Genomic DNA, 8,217 nt, shown 5'->3' on the forward strand with positions numbered 1-8,217 from the left:
GAATGTCTTTACCTCAGGCCACTTCTTTGTGAAGCCTGAAGAAAAAAGTTTTCAAATGGAAATGAATGGGCATCACCTGTAGCTCTTTGCTTAATTGCTTTGGAAATGGATTTGTCTGAAACAGCCTCTTGGCCCTGTGTGAGGCTGTGGTTAGATTCTCAGCACCTTATACATCCCACGTGTTCATCCAAAACCAAAATGGCCAAAAGAGCAGTCCTTGTGGATGAAGTCTCTCGCCTTCCTTTCTAAGGTTCCTGACCTCTATCAAGTGAGAATAGGGTGCCTTTGGGTCAAATGCGTTCTTCTAAGCCCTACAGAGGCTAGCCCATAGGTGATTCGGTTTTCTAGTGATTCCAATTCACATGAAGAATCTAAACCCCACAGTCAGTAGTCCTCAAATTGCAGAAGCAGAGCAGTATTAAAGGCAGGCCTGTTTGATCAGTCCTGGTTCACAGGAAGGTGTTCAGGCCACCCCAAATTTAAGCAAATGAGGGGCAAGGGAGCTTATTTTGGACACTGTCTTGGGCTGTGCCCCTCATGGAAACCTCCAGCCAGAGGTTAAACTGAGTGTCTATATGGAAGAAGATGCTGGCCATGTGGAAGTGTTCTGGGTTTAATTGTGGTAATTAGTGTGGTTGTTGGAAAATATGACTGGCTCCACCTGGGCTTGAACTCTGGTGTGATTCCCCTTAGAGACTGAGTTCTGGAACTGATCTCAGAGAAGTATTGCCATGAGTTTTGTTGGGATTTTAGGAGGCCATGCATGAGAGTCACCCTTGGAAACTGAGATCTGTGGCCAGGATCGCTTTCCACAGAGCACAGGTTATCTCAGCCAGGATATCACATGATTTTATTCTGAAAGAATTAGCAGCCATAGTTGAAAGTCAAAACTCGCATGGATTATACATTGTAGACCTCAATGGGCCTGGCTTCATGTGACCTTTTGGCAACTCTTTGGGAAGCCTTGCCTGTGAGAGTCCTTGAGAGCTTTCAGTGAAATGGGCTTACTCACCATTTAATGGTTACTGAATTAAATGGAACCCTCAGTGCCTCCAACTTCATCCTTGAAAAATGGGCTCGATAAATACCATAAAATTTTTGAAATTTCCATGACCAGGTGGCACTGCAAAACTATTGGAGAGCCTGTTGCTGATCATGAGTGTACCAAACAGTGGCTTGATTGACTGGGTTTCACAAAAATGGTGTAGAACAGAGATGCCAGTAAGTTGGAGCCTGCTGAGTAGTGGGCCTACAGCAAAAGTGGGTAGGTGTGAGATAAATCATCGTGGTGGTTTCATGTGGATCGGCCATTGGCTTTCAAATGGCTTGTGACTGACATGGTGCAGCCAGCAGACCCTTATATGTAAAGGCATCTTGTTATATGGATAGGTTTTTGGGCAATGTTCAGAATCAGGTTGATATGGTCAAGGGGGCAAGCTATGCGGGACATAAGCCTGGTTGGTGCATTCTCCTACAGACCCTGTCCCACCACACGTGACAGAACTCTCTCCAGCACTGTGTCCCAGTTGAACTCCTTGTATTTCATGAATCAAATACCAAACTCCCAGTGCAGCAGCAAGAAACAACACGAAAAGTAGAGTATGACCAAATGGCTTCACAGTCTACAAGAAGAGACACTGATGCCCCAGTTGCCACAGTTTACCTACAAAGTGAGAATTCAGCACTGCTGCCTCATTTTCATTGGAAAATAAGATACCATGTCCTCCAGGTCATATAGATGCTGACCCAGTTTTGATGCTCTCACTACATAGGAAGCTAAAGCTACTGACAACAACATACATTTCAAGTGTCCAATCTCAGAGGCAGTTTCTCAAGAAGTCTTTTGGCCTGCAGAGCTCCATGTTTGTGGAGTGTTTACCTTGTCTTTTACTTTTGGAAACTCCTCTACCACCTCCAAGGTGGTGAACCCCTGAGCATATTCCGTTGAGGGTATGTATTCACAGATTTTCTAACTCTTCTCCTCTAATTGTGCATTTCTTCTGGCGAGGGTAATATAAGGGATTGTTCTTAATGTGAGTGGGAAGATTTTTGTGTAGCACATATTTGCAAACACATTGTGTTTACTTTCCTATTTTTTATTCGAAGTACTGAAACTCTGACACTAACCCATACCCTACTAGACTCTGACTACTAATTCTTATATGATGGAGAATAGTAACCCAAAAAGAATACAAATACCAGCAGTTCAGAGAAGGCATGGTATGTAGTTGGACATCCCTTTTGCATTATATAGTGCAGGAGTTATAAATATAGTCAATGTTTATTGAAATAGTTCTCCATGTGTTTTTAAATTTAACAAATATGTGCATTCCTCTCTCCCTTTTTCTGTAGCCTATTAAGCACATGCATTTTTATTTGCACATTTAGAATCCTACCTGGAACCACATGTACATTCTTCTGAGGTGGCTGACATGGCAGATAAAAATTGTGAGAAGAGATCACTCCTCCTAAACGCTGTTGGAACTGAAAATTCAACCTATGCGTGAGCTTCCTAGTTGAACAACATTATACATAAATCCATTTTCAGGAAAATGTATTTTTTTGGATATGTGGATGTTATATATTTCATGATGAATTTCGATTGGCATATATATTGATACTTTTTAATGTCTCTCTGTGTGTGTGTTTGTGTGTGTGTGTGTGTGTATATATATATATATATATATATATATATATATATATATATATACTCTCCAGATTTTTCAAAATATGAAATATATGTGTCTTATTATACACTTCCTAAAATAATTCATTTTCATGTATGAGGATTTATATTCAACTTTTCACAAGATTATTCTCAGAAATATTCATCCACCTGAAATACATATTTGTTTTCTAATACTGAAAACTAACTTCAGTAAATGGTGCATACAAATCATAATATTTCGACATTGCAAGATGGCCGCGAATTGAGAGCCTCACACCCAGTGTACCACGCCACTGCTCAGGTGACTAACGACTTAGAACTAAAAAAAACTATCTTGTTAGGAACTTACAGCAAAATGGGGGTGCACTGAAACCTAGAGGAAGGATTTCTAGCGCTGTGGTCTGGTAATTGAGTCTCAAACACGAGCCAACTGTGCCACCCGAGATCCAGTCTGACTGATCCGCACGGCCCACCCAGTGGCTATAGACGGCGCGCCACGACCGAGATGCGACCAATAAGCAGGGAGAAATGTTGATGCACATTCTGTAGAATCCTGCTGGTAGAGCCCCCACTGAGGCCTTAGCTGAGTTCAGGATTTCAGACGGGGAAGGAAGCGGTACAGTTATAATACCCACAACGGAAACTCCTCCAAGGAAACCAACGGCCACCATCTTGGAGAGCTGAAGTAACCACAGCCACTCTCCTACAGATTGCAACAATAAAACAGGTGTGTGTTATCAGCTCATCTCCCATATTTCGGGGAATTCGCATTAAATCTCTCATTGGCTTTCTGGGGGAGAGATTGTAAGAGCGAGCCTGCATAAAGATGCGGGAAAACTAGAGGCACCTGACTTTCATCTCCCCCTCACATCAGCGGTGAAAAAAACCTGTCTAGCCAGCGCTGGGGGAGGGGCAAGCAGAAAAAAATCAAAACAATAGAGTGCCGGGGTTCCCAATATCCAACTGTGCAACTAGAGATCCAGGGTGATTAAATCATGCGGCCAGGCCCGCTGTTACAGATGGCTGGGCACCACCGAGAAGCGACCTGCAAGCAGGGAGAAATGTTGCTGGGGATTCTGTGGAATCCTGCCGGCTGAGCTCCCACTGATCCCCGGGCTGAGTTTGGGAATTAAGACAGGGAAAAAAGTGGTACAGTTCTATCTCCCACAAAAGAAACTACACCAAGGATCCCATGTGTTCATCCAAAACCAAAATGGTCAAAAGAGCAGTCATTGCGGATGAAGTCTCTTGCCTTCCTCTGTAAGGTTCCTGACCTCCATCAAGTGAGAAGAGGGATTCTTTGGGTCAAATGCATTCGTCAAAGCCAAGGAGAGGCAAGCCCAAAGTTGCTTACATTTTCTCATGATTCCAATTCACATAAAGAATCTAAACCCCACAGTCAGTCGTCCTCAAATTGGAGAAGCAGAGCAGTATTAACGGCACACTATTTTATCACTCCAGGTTCACAGGAAGGTGTTCAGGCTACCCCAACTTTAGGCAAATGAGGGGCAAGGGAGCAAACTTTGGACACTGTCTTGTTCTGCATCCCTCATGGAAACCTCCAGGCAGAGATTATAATGAGTATCTATATGGAAGAAGATGAGGGCCTTGTGGGAGTGTTTGGGTTTTAATTTTGGTCGTTTGTGTGGAGGTTGAAAAAGATGACTGGCTCCACCTGGTCTTGAACTCTGGTGTGATTCCCCTTAGAGACTGAGTTCTGGAACTGACCTCAGAGAAGTATTGCCATGAGTTGTGTAGGGATTTTAGGAGGCCATGAATGACAGTCGCCCTTTGAAACTGAGATCTGTGCCCAGAAAGGCTTTCCACAAGGCACGAGGAATCTCAGCCAGCATATCACATGATTTTATTCTGAAAGACTTGGCAGCCATAGTTGACAGGCAAAACACACATGATCTCACATTGCAGACCTCAATGGGCCTGGCTTCATGTGACCTTTTGGCCACCCTTTGGGAGGCCTTGCCTGTGAGTGTTCTCCAGAGCTTTCATTGAAATGAGCTTCCTCAACATTTAATGGTTCCTGAATGAATTGAAAATCATAGTGCCTCCAACTTCATCCTTGAAAAATGGCTAGAGAAATACCATGGAATTTTTGAAATTTTTATGACCAGGTGGCACTGGAGAACCTTTTGATGTCCAGTTGCTGATCATGAGTATACCAGACAGTGCCTTGATTGACTGTGTTTTATGAAAATGGTGCAGAACAGAGATGCCAGTAAGTTGGAGCCTGCTGAGTAGTGGGCCTAGAGCAGTGGTGGGCAGGTGTGTGATAAAACATCTGTGTTGGGGCCATGTAGATCTGCCATTGGCTTCCAAATGGCTTGTAACTAACATGGTGCAGCAAGCAGACCATTATATGTAAAGGCATCTTGTTATATGGAGAGTTTTCAGAGAGGTTTCAGGGCAATGTTCAGAATCAGGATGCTATGGTCAAGGGGGCAAACTATGTGAAATAGAAGCCTGACTGGTACATTCTCCTGCAGACCCTGAGACACCACATGTGACAGAACTCCCTCCAGCACTCTGACCAAGTTGAACTCCTTGTATTTGTGAAGCAAATACCAAACTCTTAGTGCAGCAGCAAGAAACACTAGGAAAAGTACAGGATGATCAATTAGCTTCACAGTCCACACAGAGAGACCCTTAGCCTCCAGTTGCCACAGTTTACCTACAAAGTGAGAATTCAGCACTGCTGCCTCATGTTCATTGGAAAATCAGATACCAAGTCCCCCAGGTCACATAGATGCAGACCAGTTTTGATGCTGTCACTATAGAGGAAGCTAAAGCTTCGGACCACAACATACATTTCAAGTGCCCAAACTCAGAGGCAGTTTCTCAAGAAGTCTTTAGGCCTGCAGAGCTCCATGTTTGTGGAGTGTTTACCCTGTCCCTTACTTTTGGAAACTCCTCTACCACCTCCAAGCTTGTGAACACCAAGAATATTCCATTCCAGATATGTGTTCACAGATTTTCTAACTCTTTTCCTCTAATTGTGTCTTATTAGGAGAGAAGGTAATGTCAAGGCATTGTTCTGAATGAGAGTGGGAAGATTTTTTATCGCACATATTTGCAAACACAATGGGTTTATTTTCCTATTTTCTATTCGAAATACTGAATCTCTGACACTAATCCATAACCTACTAGACTCTGACTACTAATCCTAATATCATGGAGAATAGTAACCCTAACAGAATGGAGATACAAACAGTTTAGAGAAGGCATGGTGTATAATTCTACTTCTCTTTTGCATTATATGGGGTTGGAGTTATAAATATAGTCAATGTTTATTGAAATATTTCTCCATGTGTTTTTAACGTTAACAAATATGTGAATTCCTGTCCCCTTTCTCTGTTGCCTATTCAGCACATGTATTTTTAGATGCTCATATAGAATACTACCTGGTATCACATAGAATTTCTTCTGAGGTTGCTGACTTTGAAGATACAAATTATGAGAAGAGATCACTCCTTCTAAACCCTTTTGGAACTGAAATTTCAACCTATGGGTGAGCCTCCTAGTTGAACAACATTATACATAAATCCATTTTCAGTAAAATGTATTTTTTTTGTATATGTGAAGAATATATATTTCATTTTGAATTTCGATTGGCATATATATTGCTACTTTTTAATGCCTGTGTGTGTGTGTGTGTGTGTGTGTGTGTGTGTGTGTGTATATATATATATATATATATATATATATATATCACTCTCGAGATTTTTCAAAATATGAAATATATGTGTCTTATTATACACTCCTTAAAATCATTCATATTCATGTATGTGGATTTATAATCAACTTTTCACAAGATTATTCACAGAAATTCAGATTATTCATTCACCTGAAATACATATTTGTTTCCTAATACTGAAAACTAACTTCAGTAAATGCTGCATACAAATCATAATATTTCATCATTGCAAGATGGCCACGAATAGAGTGCATCACACCCAGTGTAACGGACACTGCACAGGTGAATAACGAGTTAGAACCACAAAAAACTATCTTGTTAAGAACTTACAGCAAAATGGGGGTGCACCAAAACCTATAAGAATGATTTTTAGCACTGAGATCCGGTAATTGGGTCTGAAAAATGAGCCAAATGTGCAACCGGAGATCCGGTCTGACTGATCCTCAAAACAATAGAGTGTCTGGGTTCCCAATAGACACCCTCCACACCCAACAAATGACAGGCCCAGAATACAGATTGAACTGCAGAGAAGCATCACTCAGGGGAAATCTAGTCTAGCAGGAGAAACCAGGACTAGCAGGAGAAACCAGGGGACTAGAGGCCAGGCCCTTGTGACTGGGAAGCTGGAAAACGCAGACCAGGAGGTGACAGTCCACCTGCTGTCCGCGTGACTGGGGGTCTGGAGAACACCGGCCCGGAGGAGACCGACCGCGCCACTGGGTGGCTAGTGATTGCCCACCCGCCAGTGACCTAGAGCTGAAACCAACTGGAGACAGTCCAGTTCAATCCCCGTATTCGAACATTTCGGCAAGGAGCCTGGGCCCGCCAAAGCAGAGAGGTGATGTCACTGGAGCTCGGCCTTCGGAATTCCTTACAAGTGGAATCTACTTTAGCAGGCATAGTCTACCAACACAAAAGAGAGACAACAGAGATGCACAACACCAAAACAAATCTATAGAATAAAGCAGAAACAAAGCAATCAAATAGAGCTGGAAAGTAACGTGAACATCATGAAAAAACAAGGGAAAGAAAGGAGTACAAACAATGCAGGACAACTTAATTCTACAGGAGGACCTAGAAGCATCAGAAATAGGGATAGGGAAAGAACTTAAGGCATACCTAACTCAGATGGAAAGGAATATTAGAGAAGACATGAGGCAGCAAGTCCAAGCAATAAAAGTATATTTTGAAAATGAATTAAACAAACAAACTCAAATGGCAAACAACGAGCTTTACCAGGAGATAGAGATCTTAAAAGAAATCAAACAGTAATACTAGAAATGAAGGAAAGTATTAACCAATTTAAAAACTCAAACGAGAATATTACAAATAGACTACATCAAGTAGAAGTCAGAATATCAGATAATGAAGACAAAGTTTATCAACTTGAAAAGAATATAATCAACACAGAAAAGAGGCTTAAATCCCACTAGCAATCTATTCAAGAGCTATTGGATGTCATAAAAAAATGAGAGTCATCGGGATAGAAGAAGGCATACAGATTCAAACCAAAGGAATGGAGAACATATTAAATAAAATAATTCTAGAAAACATCCCAGAGATGAAAGATGGATCCGATTGTCAAATCCTGGAAGCCTACAGGACCCCAAACATTCAAAACCATAATAGACCAACTCCAAGACATATTATTATAAAGATAGCCAACATACAAAACAAGGAGAGAATATATAAAACTATAAAAGAAAGGAGGCAGATTACATTCAGGGGAAAACCAATTAGGTTAATGACTGATTTTTCATCATAGACTTTGAAAGCGAGACGATCCTTGAACAATGTATTTCAAATGCTGAAAAATAGTGGATTCCAACCAAGAATACTG

Source organism: Callospermophilus lateralis, unplaced genomic scaffold, assembly GCF_048772815.1.
Source record: "Callospermophilus lateralis isolate mCalLat2 unplaced genomic scaffold, mCalLat2.hap1 Scaffold_452, whole genome shotgun sequence".
Classification (NCBI taxonomy): Eukaryota; Metazoa; Chordata; class Mammalia; order Rodentia; family Sciuridae; genus Callospermophilus; species Callospermophilus lateralis.